This window comes from Dama dama, chromosome 5 (genome assembly GCF_033118175.1).
Source record: "Dama dama isolate Ldn47 chromosome 5, ASM3311817v1, whole genome shotgun sequence".
NCBI classification, from domain to species: Eukaryota; Metazoa; Chordata; class Mammalia; order Artiodactyla; family Cervidae; genus Dama; species Dama dama.
Window position 1 is genome coordinate 8,192,503 of NC_083685.1, and position 21,311 is coordinate 8,213,813.

A 21,311-nucleotide genomic window follows, 5' to 3' on the forward strand; every position below is an offset into this window, starting at 1 on the left:
TTCCTCTTTTCCATCTTGGGCTACTGACACTATAAGTGGACCCAGGAGGGTGGAAATTAAGGTAGTCAGCCAGGGGGAGTGTTGAAACCAAGACTCAAACCATCTCTGCTGGGCTTCCCGTTCTCTCTTTCATTGCGCCAGTCCCTCTCTATTCTCTTACCACTCCTGTATGGTCTGCATAGAAAACAACATTCTTTTCCCAGAACCTCGCAGACCCTACCCTGTTGGAGAAAAATCAAGTCTAATCCTCTCTTATTCTGCAAGACCACCTCAGACAAGGAAGTCAAAGACTTCTCTAAGTGACTGGTGGCATCTACAGCGGCTCGTAGGGAGGAAAGCCCTTGGCCTCGCAGAGATAGTGAAGCTTGGTTAAATTGCACCCATATCTGAGGTACTTGGCCCTGCGGATTGTGCCACACTCAGGGCTACCAAATCTCTGTTTCCTACGTCCCACTCCCGGGGCCCATCACAAGAGGTTACACAGCTCCAGCTCCTGCAATCAGCAGGAGAATTAGGAGACCTCCCGGCGGACGAGTTTCAGTTTCAAAGGATTTGATGGGTGAGGACTCGCCTTCCATTCTGCTCGCGCTTTTTCCTGTTCTTCCGGTGTGGCTTGCTGCACGTGATTGCAGTGAACCCAGGGTCCAATCCCGTCGACCTTGACAGCAGTAGGAGTGGTAAGGAGAACAACATAAGGGCCTTTCCATCTAGGTTCTAATACACAGGAGGGGGTCTTCCATACAGAATCTCAAAAGGGGTAAGATTCAGCTTATAAGGGGTGTTACGCGCCCGAAAGAGTGCGAAGGGAAGGAGGGTCATCCAGTCCCCGCCAGTTTCTATTGCCAACTTTGTCATTCTCTCAACCTGTCCTGAGCTCTGGGGATTATATTCATCCCCAGAGCTTGGGCCAGCCCTTGTACAATCTGACTCACAAAGGCAGGTCCGTTATCAGAGCCCATAGTCACTGGCAGCCCGTACCTAGGCACTATCTCCTCTAAGATCCTTTTAGCAACCACTATTGCTGTCTCTCCCCTAGCGGGGAAGGCTTCCACCCACCCTGAGAAGGTATCTACCAGAACCAACATATAGCGATACCTGTACTTGCCTGGCCTTACCTCAGTGAAATCTATCTCCCAGTGTTGCCCTGGCTCTTCCCCTCGGTACCTCGTTCCCGTGTGCTGCTTTTTCCCTATCCTCATCAGCTGGCACGCTTTGCAAGCCTGGATTATCTCTCGTCCAGTTGCATTTTCCTCAAACACTGATCAAAATGCAGATTCAGTCCATATTTGCTTTCATTTATCTACTGAGTGTACCCAAGCTTCTTCTTCAGAGACTCTGGCATCTCAGGGGGAGGAGGGCGAGGGAGCCTGAAGTAGACCTTAAACCACTGTAGTGCAGTCAGAGTGCCGATCATGATGATGCAGGTAAAGATTCCCTTCCATACACCTTTAAATCCAAGTCTCTTGAGGACCTTAGAGGCACTGCTACCCTTCTCTTTATTTAACACAGACACCACGGAATCGGCAGGGTGGGAAACAATGGCACAGAAGACTCCAGCTATGTAACCTGCCACAAATGTGACAACCAGTTGCTCTGGCTTTGAACATTCACTTCGGGGCTTGGGAACCACAAACTTGTACAATGCTTCAACAGTACGTTCAAAGCAGGCAAACTTCATCATGATGTACGGTATCTGTCTCATCCAAAGAGGAGCAACCCCCTTGTAGAACGCCTTTAAGCCTTCTTCCTTATACATTTTGGGAGCTGCATCCCTCAGAGTGTTAGCATAACCTGGTTGGGTTTGAATTCGAACCTTAGCAGCTTCCATAGAAGCCAGAGCAATGTCAGCAAAGAATTCAGCACTGGCAGAGGCAACCAAATACAGTGATGTGCGCCACAGATAGGCATTCTCCTCTCCAAGCATGTTGCTGTACAAAGCCTTGAAGACTAAAAGCCAAACTTGCAGAGCCCCTGCAGGGAGTAGCCAGTGAAGGTCGGGGCCCATCCTTTGGCCAAACCACGGAAACCATCCTCTTTGAGTGTAACTGAAAATCCATTAAAAATGCCCTTGTACTTTTGTGGGTCCACCTGCATACGGCATTTCACTAAATCCAGAGGAACAACAGCAGTCTGTGTCAGACCACAACTTAAGACCCCACCAAAGCCACACAGTGCATAAAACTTCGCGGAGCCATAGTCACAACTGTACTCTTCTACCGTGGCAGCTCCAGCTTTCCTTTGCCCATCTTTTACATAGCTGCTCCCATTGGTGAAACACACTAGCTCACTGTTGTCCAGGGGTACATCAGTTAAGTAATGAGACCAGAGACAATGCCGGCACACACACAAACACGGAGAGCCGAAGACAAACACATGGACAGCTGACAACACAGCACTGGGTTTTCGGCCCCCCCGAGTTTTTTTTCACTAGAAAGCTTTCTCCTGTGCCAGATACCTTCCTGCTTCACAGCAGGGCCTTGGATTTACACTGGACTTCCTGTGCCAGATACCTTCCTGCTTCACAGCAGGGCCCCGGATTTACACTGGAATTTTCCTGTGCCAGATACCTTCCTGCTTCACAGCAGGGCCCCAGATTTACACTGGACTTTTCCTGTCCTGCCTGAGACAATGCCGGCACACACACAAACACGGAGAGCCAAAGACAAACACACAGACAGCTGACAACACAGCGCTGGGTTTTTGGGCCCCCTGAGTTTTCCTGAGCACCGGTGCTATTATCTATCCTTCCCCTCTGTCCTGGAAGTGTTCTCTTCCCCCGGTCAAGGGATCCCAGACGAGCCCCCAAATGTTATGCCCGATGTCCGAATCCCCGAGCGGGAAGAGAGAAGGCCTCCAAGACAATGCAACTGGCAAAAAGGGGAAGTTTATTACTGACTCGAGCCGGGGCCCTCTGCCGCATCCAACGCAGTGGTGCAGGTCAGAGAGCCCCGAGCCCAAGCTGTTACACAAATTTATAGGGTGAGCACATGCCGTTGGTAGTTGGTTTAAGCGGATTGGTTACAAGTTTGCAAAGCAATTTCATTGGTCAAAACTTTCGCGTGGGCGGGACTTTCCAGGGGGTTTCCGCCCCGTTCCTAATTTTCTAATTCGCAAACAGCGGTCAGTGTTAAGCTAAAGCTAATTGGTCCTAATTGGCAAACAGCGGTCAGTGTTAAGCGAAAACTACTCCTAATCTAAGCTGCCTGCCATGGCATTACTTCTGCTTGCCTCACATTCTCCTCCTGCCTTCAATCTTTCCCAGCATCAGGGTCTTTTCCAGTGAGTCAGTTCTTCACATCGGGTGGTCAAAGTACTGGAGCTTCAGCTTCAGCATCAGTCCTTTCAGTGAATATTCAGGACTGATTTCCTTTAGGATTGACTGGTTTGATCTCCTTGCAGTCCAAGTGACTCTCAAAGAGTCTTCTCCAACACCACAGCTCAAAAGCATTAATTCTTTGGGGCTCAGCCTTCTTTATGGTCCAACACTCACATCCATACATGACCACTGGAAAACCCATAGCTTTGACTAGATGGACCTTTTTCAGCAAAGTAATGTCTCTGCTTTCTAATATGCTGTCTAGGTTGGTCATAGGTTTTCTTCCAAGGAGCAAGCATCTTTTAATTTCATGGCTGCAATCACCATCTGCACTGGTTTTGGAGCCCAAGAAAATAAATTCTGTCAGTATTTTCCTTGTTTCTTCATCCATTTGCCATGAAGTGATGGGCCCAGTTGCAATGATCTTCCTTTTTTGAATGTTGTGTTTTAAGCCAGCTTTTTCACTTTCATCAAGAGGCTCTTCAGTTTCTCTTCATCTGAATATCTGAGGTTATTGGCATTTCTCAATAACCTCAGGTTCCAGCAATTTTGATTCCAGCTTGTGTTTCATCCAGCCCGACATTTCGAATGATGTGCTCTGCATGTAGGTTAAATAAACAGAGTGATGACAACATACAGCCTTGATGTACTCCTCTCCCAATTTAGAACCAGTCTGTTGTTCCATGTCTGGTTCTAACCGTTGTTTCTTGACCTGCATACAGGTTTCTCAGGAGGCAGGTCAGGTGGTCTGGTATTCCCATCTCTTTCAGAATTTTCCAGTTTGCTGTGATCCACACAAAGGCTTTAGCATAGTCAGTGAAGCAGAAGTAGATGTTTTTCTGGAATTCTCTTGCTTTTTCTATGATCCAACAGGTGTTGGCAATTTGATCTCTGGTTCCTCTGCCTTTTCTAAATCAAGCTTGAACATCTGGAAGTTCTCAGTTCACATACTGTTGAAGCCTAGCTTGGAGAATTTTGAGCATTACTTTGCTAGCGTGTGAGATGAATGCAGGTGTGCGGTAGTTTGAACCTTGCCTTTCTTTGGGATTGGAATGAAAACTGATCTTTTCCAGTCCTGTGGCCATTGCTGAGATTCCAGATTTGTTGGCATATTGAGTGCAGCACTTTCACAGCATCATCTTTTAGGATTTGAAATAGCTCAACTGGAATTCCATCACCTCCACTAGCTTTGTTCATAGTGGTGCTTCACAGTAACTGTATTTTAGATACTCTTTTCCTTTGATCTTTATAATTTGATTAATGCATCTTCCTATTACAGAATTAGGGTTTTTAAAGTCTGATTGAATATTTACCTTTACTAGTATGTTGTATACTTTCATATGTTTTTGTGTTGCTGATTTACTGTTTTCATTTCAGCTTGAAGAATTCAACGTTTCTTTCAAGGCAGGTCTAATGGTAATGAACTCCCTCAACTTTTGTCTGCCTAGAAAAGTGTTTCTCCTTCATATCTGAAGGATTACTTTGACAATAGAGTATTTTTGGTGTCATATTTTTTTTTCAACATGTTGAATATATCATTTTACTCTCTCCTGGCCTATAGGGTTTCTGCTGAGAAATCTGATAGTCTAATGAGGGTTCTTTCTTTTCTCACCTGCTTTAGAATTCTTTATCCTTTGATTTTCGACAATTTGATTATAATGTGTCTTAGAGAAGGTCTCTTTTGCATTGAGATGGTGGGATGACATTTTAGCTTCATATACTTGGATGTTATTGAGATTAACCTGGTCTAGAGTCAACTTCAGTACTCTTGCCTGGAAAATCCCATGGACAGAGAAGCCTGGTAGGCTGCAGTCCATGGGGTCGCTAAGAGTTGGACACAACTGAGCGACTTCACTTTCACTTTTCACTTTCATGCATTGGAGAAGGAAATGGCAACCCACTCCAGTGTTCTTGCCTGGAGAATCTCAGGGATGGGGGAGCCTGGTGGGCTGTTGTCTATGGGAGCGCACAGAGTCGAACATGACTGAAGCGACTTAGCAGCAGCAGCAGCAGAGTCAACTTAGGTGCTTTGGAACTTCCCTATTGGTCTAGTGGTTAAGACCCCTCACTCCCAATTCAGGGGGTCCAGGTTTGACCCCTGGTTGGGAAACTGGATCCCACATGCTGCAACTGAGAGCTTGAATGCCAAAACTAAAAATTCTGCATGTTGTAACTAAGACGCAGAATGGGCAAAATAAATAATTATTAAAAAAAAATAAATTCAAGTTAGTGTGTTTTCATTTTAGGATGTTAAAGGTAACCCCCATGGTAAACACAAAATAGCTGTGAAATATACACAAGAGGAAGTGAGAAAGTAATTTAAATATTTCACTGTAAGGAATCAGCTAAACACACAAAAAGGGTAGGGATGTAGGAAATGAGTGGTAAAAATGCTTTGGGCATATAGAAAGCAAATAGCACAATAGCAGACATACTAAGCCTTTTCTTAGTAATTATTTTAAATGTAAATGGATTAAACTCTCCAATCAAAATATAGAGATTGGCAGAATAGGGAAGAACATATACTCCAACTATATGCTGTCTATAAGAGACTCACTTAAGATCCAAAGACACAGACAGATTGAAAGTTAAAGGATAGAAAAAGGAATTAAAAACTCAATGAGAAAACCCAGATAGTAACCAGAAGAGAGCAAGAACATCTATGCCAATATCAGAATAGACTTTGAATCACAAATGGATCAAAGGCTTAAATGTAAGGGCTAAACTGTACCAATTTCTGAAGAAAAAGGGGGGTAAGCCTTCATTCTTGGATTTGGCTATGAACTCTTAAATATGATGGCAAAAGCACAAACAACAAAAGGAAAAATAAATAGGACTTTATAAAAATTAAAATCCTTTGTGTTTCAAAGAACACCATCAAGGAAAATATAATACAACCTTCAGAATGAAAGAAAATATTTGCAAATCATGTCTGTTAAAGTCTAGTATTCATAATGTGTAAAGAACATTGGCTATTCAGCAATAAAATGTCAAGCTTCCTTGGCGGCACAATGGTAAAGAATCCGTCTGCCAATGTAGGGGACATGGTTCGATCTCTGGTCCAGGAAGATCCCACGTGCCGTGGGGCAGCTAAGCCCTTGCACAACTACTGAGCCTGTGCTCTCGAGCCAGAGCCACAGCTGCTGAGCCCGTGTGCCACAACCTCTGAAGCCTGAGCCCCTGTGCTGGGCAACAGGAGAAGCCACCACAGTGAAAAGCCCACCCACCACAGCTGGAGAGTAGCCCCTGCTCGCTCTGCAACTAGTGAAAGCCCACATGCAACAAAAACAAACAAAAACTGCCAACCAAATTTAAAAAATGAATTTGCATAGATACTCCTCCAAAGAAGAGACACAAATTGCCAATAAGCAGAGGAAAACAGTTCAAAGTCATTAGTCAAAGTTATGCCAACTGAAACTATAGTGAGATACCACTTCATACCCATTAGTATGGGTACAGTTTTTTAAAAAACAAGAGTTGGAAATAATGTGGGTAAATGGGTACCTTCAAACATTGCCGGTACAAATATAAAAAAGAAAATAGTTTGGCAGTTCCTCAAAAAGTTAAACACAGAGATACCATATGCCCCAGAAATTCCACTCCTAGGTATATGTTCAGGAGAAATAAAAGCATATGTTCACACAAAAGCTTGTACATGAGTGTTACAGTATCCCTATTTGTAATAGTCAAAAAATGGGAACAACCCAACTGTCCATCAATTGATACATGGAAAAACAAAATGTGTTATATCCATACAATATTATTCAGCCACATAAAGGGCAAGGGACAGATACATGCTACAACCAGGATACACATTGACTACATTTTGATTACTGCATAAGTGAGATGCAAAAGTCTGCACATTGTATGGTTCTATTTTATGTGAAACATGCAGTGTAGGAAGATCCATAGAGACAGGACCAGAGCTGAGGTGAAAGGGGTGGAGACGGCAAGAATGACTGATACTATAGGGTTTCTTTTGGGGATGATGGAAATGTACTGGAATTAGGGGTGTTGGTTGCAAAACCTCAAGATAGAAAGCCACCAAATAGTACAGTTTTAAAAAGTGTGAATTTATGGAATGTTAATTATATCTCAATAAAGAAACTACAATTTAACATTTTTATATATTGTCTGTCAACATGGTACATGAGTAAGATACAGTCATGATTCTTGATCAATTTCACAATGAAATTCCCACAGCGACTTCAATGGAGTGGCTTGTTTGAGGTGATATTTGAGACTCAACCCTTTGGAACTAAATGCTCATTTAGGGCTGTTGAATGCCAGTATATATTCTTCATACCCAGTGTATTTATTCAGTCCCTGTATATATCCTTGCTTTGAATCCACTGTCTTTTTTTCTTCATTTTCTTGAAACATGGTCCTGGGAAATTCATTCACAACAGCGAGAGATGTTGACATCTTCCTGGCAAAAGCCTTGTTTCCAGGACACACTTTAGATCTTATCACTAACTGTCCCAGGGAGCCCTCCGAATAAGTAGGGTGGACCTTATATTTTAGTGTGCACTTAAAATACCCAATAGGGTGATTGTATGGGAAAAAATCACTTTAGTTGAGACAATACAAAGTCAGCACAGCATACTGAGAGTATAGGTGCTGGTGCCTGATGGCCTGAAGTCATATTCCATTTGAAAGTCCCAGGTACCTAGGAAGGTTGATTACTTCGACTTTCTGTTTCTCAGTTCCCTGGTCTGTGATGTGGAAATAATAATACGACCTGCTTATTTGTATTATGTTCTAAAATTAGTAAATACTGAGCATGAAGAAAAATGATAGGTATTTCCTAAGTGCTACCTGCATAAGTGATCAAGTATTAAGTGTCTGGAAGTAAAAGCAGAATGTCTCCAGAAAGGGCACCTAGGAGGCTACAAACAGGACAGAACATACTTATTTACATTGACTGTAGAGCTTATGAAAAGAATATTATTTCTCGAAGTGCACTGTGGGGAGGGCAGAGTAGGGGCTCTGACCCATACTTTACTGTTCAGGAGACTGAAATTTAGAGAGACTGAGTAACTTGCCCAGAGTCACAAACACTGATGACTGATGGGTCTGAAGCAAGACAGGGAGATGATTCCCTGGGGATGGAGATTTCTGAACCCCTGGACATGAGATCGTGCCCCGGATACACAAACCAAGAGCTCTTCTCACTCCCTTCCCACATCCTCCTGCCTAAGGATGCTGCAGGGAGACAGCTGGTACCCAGAGAAAGTGCCTGGCCCAAGAGAATGGCTCAAATCTCAGCCCAACTCCTGCTCATCCTGAGCCCAAATTCACTGCCTTTCCCCCAAATGAAGACCCCTGATGGAGCGGGAGATCAGAACATGCATCCCGCCCCCCTCCCCTCCCCTTCAGCACATGATTCTATCTGCTGCTGCTTTGCAGTGAGACTTCCTGGTGGTCAGGTGACCGCCCTGAATGACCAGTAGCCTGTGTGACTCTAACTGGCTCAGAACCCAGGACATTCTAAACCAACTGCCCACGTGACAGTTGCACAGAGAATTCGCATCATCTTCAACTGACCAAACCTGGACAAGGAGCAGGGGATATTCACTAGCTGGGAACGGGATCTCCTGGGCTGGTGGTGCTTTGGGGGTTTAATGAGTGAAGTCTGTGAGCCCCAGTGCCTCACTGACTAAAACCTGACCAATGGTTGGAACAGCCTGGACTGAGGCCTGGTTGAGGGCAGGCAGTGGCTGAACTGGTTCTGAGCGGGCGCCGTCTCTGCGCAGTCCTCGCTCACCCAGATCCAGGCTCTGCTGTATAAACTACAGCCTTACTCTTGAATCTGCTCACTGGTGTTATTTCCGCAGTACCTTCAATGGAGTGGTTAGTGGGGGTGGCACACGTGTGCGCCTGCGCTGTGGTTTGGCCAGAAGTGAGTTGTGACGTGTCTGAACCACGGCTGGGGACGGTGAGCAGACCATCTCGACCGCACATGATATTCTTGTGCGTCCAGTGTCTGAATCCCTCGTGATCCTTTGCTTTCGGTTAACCAGGCCACAATCCCGGAAAATACATTCAAAGCAGAACTATTGACATATTGCTGGGAGAAGACCATGGGGAAATATCAATTCATTCCCAGGTCCCACTTCTGTTCCCCTTGATTGCCAGCTGCCTAGGGGAGTCAGCCGAATCAAAGCTGGGCTGGGGAGAGGAATGTTGCAATGCGGTGAACAATTAATACACTCACAATATTCAGCACTGATTGCACTGGATCATGACTTTATTCAGATGAGATAATGTAGAAAGGGAGCCCAGCACAGTGACTGAGAGCCTGGGGGCTGGTGCCTGATGGTCTGGGTTCAAATCATACCAGGAGTCACATGAACCTGGGAAAGTTAATCTCTCTGTCCTCAGTTCCCTGTTCTGTGATACAGAAATGTTAATAGGGCCCACTTATTAGTATTACATGATGAAGCTTAATATAAAAAGTCAGGTAGACCCTGAAGAAAAATGACTGGTCCTTCATAGGTGCTACCTAAGTGTTCAGAAATTAAATGTCTGGAAGAATAAGCAAGAAATGTAAAAGTGCTGCCTCCGGGATGCCACAGGGCAGAAGATGGGGGGAGATTATGGGTGTGACGCTTTGCAGCTTGTGAAGAATATGTTATCTCCTGTGGTCCCCACATCAGCTGTGAGGGTGGCGGGGGGGGGAACTCTCAGGGCAGGTGCTGTGATCCATGTTATGGTTCATGGCACTAAAATGTCTAGATTTTAAGTGACTTTCCCAGAGTCTCAAAGCTGATGACAGATGGATGTGGGACACGAATATAATTGATTCCCTGGGGACAGAAATCTCCGAACTCCTAAATCCTCTAGATGGTGCCCTGGACCCTGGAGCCCAGGACTCTGCTCCCTTCAAGCCCCTCAATCCTCCTGCCCCACAGTTGCTCCGAGGACAAGAGGGGTCTTAGCCAACAGGAGGACACATGCCTGACCCAGCTGCCTCCTTTGTGTTGATCCTTGACCCCAAAGTCATCAAATATTCTGGAAAGAATTTCCTTGAAAGATCAGGCCCTCCTCACGTCTGTCACTGAATGCTCATTCCTCTAACCTGATGGCATGGTCCCTTCACTCCCCCAGGCAGCACCCAAACACCCAGTGGTCCTGTGCATATCAACCGACAAAAATCCTGCCGGGAAGTCCCAGCTTCCTTTCCGAAGACCTCTGGATTTAGACTGCTAATATTTGGCTTTGGATTTTGACATCAACGTTCAGGACTGTTTGGCATGTAATTGTCTTTGTCTGTTGCTGTTGTCTTTGTCTACTGATGTCTATTGCTGGGGTGAGACAGTAATCTCCTGGTCCGATAAAGGCAGTGTTAGGTGTATTCTCTCTATCTGTTCTCTGGAAGAGTGTGTTAGGAGATGGGCATCAACTTCTACCTTAAATGTTTGGTAGAAATCAGAGGATGCCACCTGGGCCTGAAGTCTGATTTGTGGAATTTTTTTTTTTCTTTTTTGCATTTCTTACAACAGAAGCTTATTTGGTATATTGTACAGGGCACAGATCTTAAGTATAGAGCTTTATGATCTTGTAAAAATATGAGCACATCTGTCCAACACCCTGTTCAGTTTACCGGATATCCCCAGCATCCTGGCAGCCCTCTGAGGAAGGGAAGAAGAGGAGTTGCTAACTTATCAGGTTATAAGAAGGAAAATCAGTTACTCCGTGCATACTGCAAACACAATGATTTACATACAATTAGCTCAAAATTAGTGGGGCAGCACACCTGGAAAGCAGTGCAAGGGAGCTGGAGGGCTGGGAGAATGCAATGCCTTTGGGATTTCTGCTGTGGACGTCTGAGGTCAGGGTTAGGAAGCTGTCAGAGGAGCTTTTCAGAAGCAGCTGGGCTTCTACAGAGGAAAACATGCCTACTTCCCAGAGTGGGGTGCCCACTGCAGTCCACTGAGCCCTCCCTTTGTTGAGGGTCCTTTTCCCATACTTGTGAGTTATTTTATATACAAATGTTTAAAAAATAAACCCAGCAGGAGGAGCTCAATTTTGCTTGATATTAAAAGGGTTAAATATAAAACGTATATAGGAAACTAATGCTGGACCCACAGAGACCATATCGGGGAAAAACGGGCACTAAACAGCTGACTCAGGAGGTGGAGGGAGGCACCTTGCCTCGTGTGTCTCATTTAAGCGCCCAGACACTGTCCAGGCTCCACGCCCTGTGTCTCAGGGTGAGTTCTCCAGTCACGGATCTTCCTTCGCAGGTGTGGCTCCAGGACCTGCCACACACACGCAGGTGCTGGACTCGCTGAGAGGGGGGTGGGCTCCCTGGTCCGTGTGCAGGACTCAGGGGGGCTATTCAGACCTGGGCCCTGGCTCCCCCAGAGCTCAGATCCCCAGGGTGCTGGGGCCTGTTTGCTGCTCTTTACTAAACGTGTTGTCTAGTAGCGGAGAGATGTTCTATAAGTGGTGACTTAACCTGGGCGTTTGGCCAGGCAGTGTTCAAGTGACTGGTCCTTTGAAACAGTGTAAGTGATGCGGAGGAAAGGGCTCCAGGATGAAAAAAAAGGCCGGGTCCCTCTGTCTGGGCGCTCTGAGGGAGCGGGAGGTCTGATGACACAGGTGGGCATGGTAAATAGCCCTGTCCCTCCAGCCCTACTCAACCCGACTCATAGGGAGACCTACACAGTGGAAATGGTCAGTTCAGTCCAGTCGCTCAGTCATGTCCGACTCTTTGCCACCCCATGGACTGCAGCACGCCAGGCTTCCCTGTCCATCACCAGCTCCTGGAGCTTGCTCAAACTCATGTCCGTTGAGTCAGTGGAAATGGTCAGAGAACCACAATGTTCTCTTCTCTCCTAAGAACCTTATTCTTTAACATCGAAGCCAAACTTGCCTATGTTTTTTCTGCAGTGACAGGATCATAAATTTCACCGCTTTACCCCATCCCAACATGAAAAGTTTACAGGAGACACCGCTTTTCAGAGTGCCAGGAAACCAGATCCATTCGATATTTAATTTTAAGATTATTAATTTGAAAGACTGGCTCTTTAACGCACGCTAAATTAGCATTGCTTTGAGTTGGCTTTCATTTGAGTTGTGTTGTATTCAATTTTCACACATCTATTAAAAGTCAATAGAACCTCTAGTTGAGAAATGGTGCCATGAGGTGACCCAGGCCGTTCCATGGGGCTCCACAGAGGCTGGGGCGGGTAGTTGGGTAAATCCCAGCCAGGTGTGGATTCTGCAGGGCCCCCTGCTTGATGTCAGGGTGGCTGCGTGCCCACAAGGGAGCTGTCTGCTCACAAGAAGTTGCCCCGGTGTGTCTGTTCCCCTCACCCTTTCCCAGAAAGCCTGCACTCAAGGGTACCCGGGCCATCCTTGGCATCTCACAACATCTGGTGATTAACTGGGGATGTGGCCCGCTGACCTTGGCTGGCTGGGAGGGGCAAGCCTGGGTCCTACAGAGGGAGATGTTGAACCGTTCCAGGGACACCCTTTACAGAGAACATAGTGTGAACAATGTCTCCAGGGATGACGCACATGGCTTGTCCCACTGCCCCCTCCCCCCCACCCAGCCCTGAATGTAGGAGCCTGGCATCCTCGGGTTCTATGGAATGGGGACCATTCCCTGACACTCAGGTCATCCACCAGTTGCATGTGTGGATTACCACCATACTCTTGTCTCTGCTGTTTTGCTCACACACAGAGATGGCCACCTCCATGCTCTTCTCTGGTTTTGGGTTTTCCTGAAGCACCAAGAAAAAAAAAAAAAGCCAGGGGTGGCATGGGAGGTGCGTGCACTTATTTGCCTTCTCCTCTTCCTCCTGTCCTCTCCACGCTCACATTTCCTCTTCTTGTTCTTCCTCATCCCCTTTTACTTCTTCCTATCTCTTGAATCCAGGACTAGAGAATTTGACAGTTGGAGGGCAAGGAACAATCATGTGTGTCCACAGCTGCCCAGGGCAGGACACCCATTGATGGTGGAAGTGGGAGTGGTGAGGGGGAGGTCCAGGGCAGATCCAGACGTCCTGGGGGTCCCTCCAGCATGGTGGAGCCAGCCCTTCTGACACCCAAAGCCCCTCCTCTTGCCTGGGCCTGGGGCTGTGGGGTGTAGGATGGGGGCGGGAGGTTGTACTGGTTGGGTAGGGATGGGAGGTGGTAGGGTGAGCATGGGGGTGGGGTGGGGTGAGCTTGGAGGGGTACTCAGGGTTATTACCCTCTCAATAGGATTCATTGATACAGACGGGTTGAGGGTGGAGGTGTCAGGAGCCAGGGTAATGGGGGAGGAGGGCTGCAGGGAGATTTTATACAGAGGGCTGTACAGATTTTATAGCTGGTCCCAGGGCCTCAAGTGCCTGGATGAGACCAAGTCTTTCTGAATGAGAAGCAGAAAAAGAGGGAAGGAGAGGACAGGAAAGAGTTAGAAAGAGGAGCTTATGAATAAGAGAAAGAGAATTAAAAAAAGAGGAATAAATCACATGCAGATTGTTGCTCTCTCTTTAGGAGGCTTCAAAATCCACCAAGTAATGCCCCACATGGAGAATTGCAAGAATGGGGATGGGGAGGCCCTGGGAAAAGAAAAGGGGGGAAGGGTCAGGCTGTGGCTGAGAACTCGGGGTCCTGCTGCTTCTGGCAGGGGTAAAGCCTGACATTTGGACCTTTTCTGTCCCCCTGCCCCCACCAAGCGTTCTCCGATAGGGCCTGGATCCTGTCACTTTTGCAATGGTGGGGAGGGGGTGGGCTTACGATCTGCAACATCGTTTCCCAGCCTGCAAACTGTGTGTGGCTGAGAATGAATGCCTGTGTCATTCTGTTCCTCGAAGAAGGCAGTCATTTCTGTCCCCATGTCATTGCATACGTTGCCTTCTGTCCCTCCCCCTCCCTTCATGCCTTAACCTCCCTGTTTTTCTCTCTCGCCTCAAAGCCCGTTTCCTGTCTCCTTGCCAGCCTCCATCCATCAGTGTTCTCTGACACGGGAGCATGGAAAGAGGAGTAATCACGGGTGTTCCCCCACCCCATCCTACCCGGGGAGCCCCTACCACGATTGATCTCCTGGTTGTGCTGGGCTCTGTGGCAGAGACTAACTCCATGTAGCGAGTGACTGTCCCGTCCTGGGGAGACTTTAGGTTCTTGGGAGACATTTGAGACTCACAGCAAATCTGTATATACGTTCTGAAGATGAACACAAGCTTAGAGGTAAAGTAACTTGTCCAAATTCTCTTGGTCTGCAAGCGATGCAACAGGGGTCGTCCTCCAGCAGGTGTTGGTCACATAAATCCCCAGTCCTGGCCAGGGTTAGTCCCGGAGCCTTGGAAGGACTGGGGATGGGGAGGTGGGGACCTGGGCCGGCCTGGGGGAAGCTCGCAGGGTGGGCAGGGCTGGGGTGTTAGGAGGACAGGAGCGGGCACTGTCTGGAGGGAGCAGGGGCTTCTGAGAAAAACCGTGACCCCCGGCCCCCGCCGCCCAGAGGCGCTGTCCTGGGGCAGGTCACTCCCAGGGGACCGGGTCAGCAGGACCGTGAGGACAGGGGTGTGCAGCCGGCCCCGCAGTCGTTCACAGCGTCCTGGAGAATTCCTGCTGGCTGTGGAGGGGCTCGAGGGGCGGCTGGCCCCAGGATTCGGGATGTGGGTGAGGAGTGGAGGCGAGAAAGGTGCTCCAGGGTGTGCTCCCCTTCAGCTCTGCGGGAGGACCTGGGAGCCCGTGGAGGGAGCTGGGGGGGATGTCATCTCTAACTTCCCCACCCCTGGGAGCAGCGCCCTCAAACCGGGAGGAAGCCTGAGGACAGGACGTGGAGGGGCTGCCAGGAGACCTGCAGGTGCAGAGGGAGAGCGGGAGTCTGCTTCCCCAGCGCTGGGAGCGCGTACACAGGACTGCGTCTCCAGGCTCCCGCGCTGGTGAGGGAGCCGCGTCCCACCAGACGGCCTCATCCCAGCTCAGCCCCCGGACCCCGACCAGTAACGCTTGTACTTTATTCCCAAGAGATGCCAAGCAAACGTAAGCCAAGGCTTTGCTTTGGCAAAGTCAGAAAAGAGCTCATGGGAGCTCTTAATCTCATGGGAAAGAGAAATCTTGAAGCCCATACATAGGCTTAGTATCTCCCACTGTTATGTCATTAATATAAGAAAAGAGCAACACAAGCCCTCACACATATTTCCTTCTTTCTTATTTCATGTCCCTCTTCATCAATCTCCAAAGAGGCGCGTGTAATATGATTGCTCCTGGGGACCCTGGCCTATTGGACCCTGCCTGAGCGTTGGTCCCTACATGGACAGCCTTCACCCTCACTGAGCTACAAATGCTCTCTAGGATACATTCCTTAGCAACACAAACGTGAGCAATAGAGTTAATAGAGAGAGTGCGCCGCTTTTTCTTCCTGTGCCCGCAGAGGCCGGGCTGGCTGTCACTCAGCATCACGGAGTTCCTTCCTCTGGGTTTTCAGACCTTCCCCGGGGCTCCCTGGAGCCAGAGCCCTCCACCCAGAGGTTGATGGCACTTGCAAAACCTTCACTGAGAGAGAAGATCCCCCTCTTCAACTTCTCACTTCCCCCTTCCATCGATCCTTCCGGCTCTGGCCTCCAACCTCATTAGCCTGCAAATCCACCTGCAACACAACGCACGCACGCACAGGCTTTGTGGGTTAGGTGACTTGAAGGGAACGGAGCCTGTGGCAGGCATGGGGCAGCTTCGCGGGAGAATGTTCTGTGAGGATGAAAATGTCCTCTGTGGATGGGGCCCTTGAAACATGGGTGGGGGGCGGGGAGGGGACTTGAGTGTTTCTTTTGATTTGCTTTCATTGGTTTCAATGGGAGCAGGCAGCTCTGGCGTGGGGCCACTGGGGGCAGCGCGCTACAAAGAGATCAGAAGCAGCTCCTTGCTTTGGAGGAGTTAGACCACCTGATGGTGACTACGCCTTTGCAGAGATTCTTCCTGGGCTCAGGCACATGTGCCAGGACCCTACGTGAGGCCCTGGGGAACACAGTAAGGTCAACACCCAGGGGGCCCCGAGGGTTCCCAGCAGGGTGAAGGGCAAGGCCAGGAACACCTGTGCTAGAAGTAATCCATAGTCCGAACCACAGGGTTGGGAGGTGTGGGGGTGATGGCTTCAGGAGCCTGCCTTTCTCTCCCCTGATGGAGATTAGAGCCTGTGGGCGGGCCCCTTGCTTGACGTGGGCCCAGCGGGCCTGAACAGGCAGAGTGGAGAGACGCTCGACACCCCTGAACTAGATCCCAGCCCAGGGGGTACACTTCGGACACTGATGGGGGGCCTGAGATGTGTTGTCCAGGGGCCGAGCACTTGGATGAGAATTGATGAGGGAGACACACGCAGGCGGTGCCCTTGCAGGGACCCACCTATTTCAATGTACAGGGTCGCTGTACTCACGAGCGGGCGGACACGGAGTTTGGGCCTGAGAATTGCAAGACCTGTCAGAGGAGCTCTCCAACTGATGACCACTGGGCCATAAAAGGAGAGCAGCAGGGACCACCTCCACCCTGGGGTCAGCCCCCATCTCTTTCCCATGTCTCCTCCGCCTGGCCAGCCCTGGGGCCCACGCCCCTCCCACCTCCTCTGTAACGAGAATGGTCCACAGCTGCCCTGGCCACGTGGTGTGAAAGCGCTGCCCTTTAAATGTGTTTCTGAGCCCGACAACCCTTGGCCAACAGTGTGTAGACAAGGACTGGTTGTCGGGCAACTTGCAGAAACAGGAGAAAAGCAGAAGTTTGTCCCTCCCAGGCCCCCAGGTGGAAGAGGCCTGGGGACCTCCATGTCTCTGGCCCTGACCGTCTGTCCCATAACCCCCGTCCCCATGGGCTCATCTCCTGGACAGTCCCAGATGCAACCTGGATCAGACCGGCTCTGCCCATGAAAGCCAGCATGTTTTTGTTTTTTTCACTCAGCGAGTGAGTGACTCCAGATTACATCCCACGTTCCCTGATGCCACCTGCCAGTACAGAGAAAAAACACTGATCTGAGGATCAGACCCAGTGCGTCCTGCCTGCACCAGCCTTCCGTTTTCCTGGTGGCTTTAGGAGACCAGATGGGAAACTGTGGTCAGGTCAAAGGCCCCGAAAGCAAGAGGTAGGGGACACCCGTGGAAAAGACATGAGCTTTTCCTGAAGGGTGTGACTCTCAAGTTTAGTTTGGTCGGCTAGGGGGGCACTATTGCTGCCCAGCAAAAGGTCCGCCCTCCCCCCCCATCCCCCCCACCCCCGCCAACTCCACCACCGCGAAATTTACCGCTGATGCTGCCATTTGTAAATGCCCTCTTGGATCAGGAGTCAGTCAGTCAAAGACTCTCTCACTCAACAGTCCCCTTCCCTCTACGCAGGTGGCGTCAGGGAACATGTGATGTAGTCTGGAGGTGCTCTACCACCATGGAAATGGTGCCTATCACCCCTCATGTACCCTGGCCAGCTTTCATATTTGATTGAAAAGGAAAGAAACCAAGAAAGCAGCATTTCTACCCCAGACGAAGAAAGGCGAGCTTACCTTGGCTCTGGACGGGGCTCCTTCCTCTGCTCTGTCACTGGGAAGATCCTCTAACAGGTCCTGTGGGGCATCAGGGTGGGGGTCCTAAGAAAACCCACAATGACTGTGGGGGCATTGGTGGTGCCACTCAGAAATGACTCGGGGTGTGTGTGGGGAGGGCTTTGCTTGATGTATGGACCCTGGGGTTGGCGGTGTGTGGATGTGGCTGGTTAACAGGCATGGACCGCAGGGGAGGGGGAAGGCAAAGGAGAGAAGTGTGAAAGAGAAACGGAGTCCTTGGTTTGGCTTTGTCTCTCAAGGTGACCCAAACCTGAAAGAAATAAGAAAGCAGAGCCCTTGGTTTGGTTTTGTTGCTCATGGTGACCTAAAGCAACACGAATGTGTCAGTCTACGAGTGGTCCTGGCTTGCAGGCTGTGATTCAGGGGCATGGTCCCCATCGCCCCTCCTGCCCATTCTGAAGCTCACTTCTATTGCCATTGTCTTCCTGACCTCTTCCAAGACCATTTCAGTCTCCACGAGGCAACGATGCCACGTTGGTGTTGGCCATCTGTGGCATGGGATCTCACACGCGATGAGAAGACTTTTGGTGGAAGAGATTTAGTTGTTGTCGGTGTGTTCTACCATGCTTTGACAATCCTCTGCTGCGGAGATGCGAGAACATTGAGATACTGCCGTTTCAAAATAACCCCCTATTTGCCATGTGTTATTTTTACCTCCAGTCCTCTTTTTCTTTGTCACATGTGTGTATTCGTTGAGAGCGGTGGCTGTCCTCACCTGGGTAGCAGCCTGGGGGTGGGCTAGTCCACTCCAGAGGGAGGGAGATGGGGTGGTGTGTGTGTGAGCACCAATGCTTTTCAATGCGGGCAGTGCAAGAGAGTAGCAAAGAGGGTGGGCACCAGGCACTTTGAGTTCTTAACCTGTCATCATCCCCAGGGTGTGTAGCTCAAGGATTTCAGGATTTCTAGGGTTCCCAGTGATAATGTAGCCAACCCTCAGCTTTACCTGTCTGAGGCTGGCTCTTAAGGAGCCGTGACCCAGAAGCGGCAGAAGGTGACCCAGTCGTCCTTGATTCTGCCTTCCGTGCTTAGCATCTGTGAGCTGGCCAAAGAACCCGTGGACTCTCTGCATGCCCTTCATGCTAACCATGCTGCCCAAGTCTCCGTAACGAGGACCCACCCATAGGGACTGCTGGGGAGGCACCATGGGCAGGATTGCAACATTGGTACGCTGGGACTGGAACCAAGAGTTCCCCCTGTGTCTTATGGCCACGGATTCTTCTTGTTAGGAGAACCTCTCCCCTGGTCTGCCCGTGACCTGAGTTGACTCGTGCTGCTTAACTGCGTGGCCGTATGCCTCCTGGCCAACCCCACCTGCAGATATGCAGTCCACGGCTTCAAGACAGCTGTGAGGAGGGACCTGCTGGCCGTGGGGGAACCAGGGCACACTGCGGGCACTGGTCACGCTGGGTGGCTTCTACGTTCTTGCCTAAAGCTTGTCCCGACCCAACTAGCGTGTGTGGATCAAGAATACCTGGAGCTTCAGTCCCAGATGGCTGCGGGGTGGAGCTCTGCGGTCTCCTACTTTGGGGGGTCGGTATCGTGAGGACCTCTGCTGGCCTGCACGTGCGGGGAACCCCCTCTGGGCACTGGTAGCTGGCCCTTCCTGCCTGACCGCTCCCTTGGTGTATGGGACCCCTGGGGCCACCTTCTAGGGGTGACAGGGCTGGGGGCCTGGGCGCTGGAGGGTGCAAGCACCGATGCTGGTGACTGGTGGTCCCACTGATGAGTGATGGGTGTTCAGGGGGTCCAAGCCATGCCACCCACACCACACGCCTGGTTCACATGTTGCCTCTTCCACTCAAGCACTTGAGACTGGGCACATGCATCCCTGTCCCCCAGTTTCTCCGTCTGAGGAGTGGGGTTGTTGGGCAGACCTCCAGGTATGGCCATGGCGGGTGTCAAATGAATGAATGTATATAAAGAGTGCAGTGGTGATGGCCTCCTTCACTCCCTCTATGCTACTTGAGAAAATTGGCAGGTTGCGCTGTGTAAGTTAGATGTATCTACTGGGGGAAGCACACACACACAACCTCTGCACACATATTCACAATTACCCCACTTAGACTTACACATAGGCCACCCCCCACCCCACTGAAAAGGAATGCAGCCATTGCCGGGGACATAGCCATAGGTCTTTACCTGAAGTATAAATTTACTTCACCACACCCCCAAATCCTCTCTCCCACCAGGAAGCTGGAATCGGGATGGTCCTCCAGGCCAAAAGCCAGCAAAAAAGCTCCGCCTTCCTCCTCCTCCTAGATTTTTTTTCCTTAGCAGTAGACTCATTCCTGAATATGTTGTAGAGTTTTCTTTGCTTTTGAGGCCACCCACAAGAGCAGAGAACATACCCTCGTTCATATCTGTGGCACAAGGGAACGTCCACTATCTCTTGAGTTCTGAGCGAGGGCAGGAGTCAGGGAGGCCGGGTTCTTCCCTTGGAACGTCAGCACCCTTGGATTCACTGGGAGACTTTCTCTCAGCTGGGGCTCCAGGTCCTTTCTCTTGGAAATCAACTTTCGAGTTGGGTCTGAAGTTATCCTTCTGAGAGTTCACAGAGCAATGGCCCTCCCCATAGGGGTTCTCCTGCAGTAAATGGATGCAGTGGAGGTGTCTCCACACTTACACGGGTGTCTCAGCGAAGGCCAGGCACCCAGGCCGTGTGCTTGTTTCTTCAAGGTGGCCAAGCCACAGTGGCTGCCTGCCTGGAGGGGTGTCCTGGGATGTCCCGAACAGCACCATTCTACTTTGTCTCTGAGTCTGACGGGATACTTTATATAAGTGGAATCATACAGTATATGCCCTCTTATGACTGGCTTCTTTGACTTAGCATAATGTCCTCAAGGTTCTTCCATATCGGTGAAAGTTGCTCAGTCGTGTCCGACTGTTTGCAACCCCATGGACTATACAGTCTATGGCATTCTCCAGGCCAGAATACTGGAGTGGGTAGCCTTTCCTTTCCCTTCTCCAGAGGATCTTCCCAACCCAGGGATCGAACCCAGGTCTCCTGCATTGCAGGCGGATTCTTTACCAGCTGAGCCACAAGGGAAGCCCATTGGTAGCATGTGTCAGAATGGCCTTCTTTTTAAGGCTGAATAATGCCTTTGTATGGATAGACCTGTTTGCCTGTCCATTCACTTGTCAGTAGACAATTAGCTTGCTTCCACCTTTCAGCTATGAAAAACAATGCTGCTGTGAATACCGGTGTACAAATATCTCCTCAAGACTCTACTTTGAAATTCTTTTGAGTTGATAGCCAGACATGGAATTGTTGGCTCATGGGATATTTTTTTCATCCTTAGAGAGACTGCCCTCCTATTTTCTGTAATGGCTGCACCATTTTACATTCCCTCCCACAGTGCCCAAGGGTTCTGCTTTCTTCCCAACCTGGCCAACACTTACTTTCTGGTTTTTTTTTTTTTTTTAATATTTGATATTCTAATACATGTGAGATGGTATCTT

At 49.3% G+C, this 21,311-nt stretch overlaps 1 pseudogene; it reads right to left on the minus strand.

The window, feature by feature from the left end:
* Positions 1-1,275: 1,275 nt before the first annotated feature.
* The window catches only part of LOC133055497 (solute carrier family 25 member 3-like), a 47,767-nt pseudogene continuing 27,731 nt past the window's right edge, over positions 1,276-21,311 (minus strand).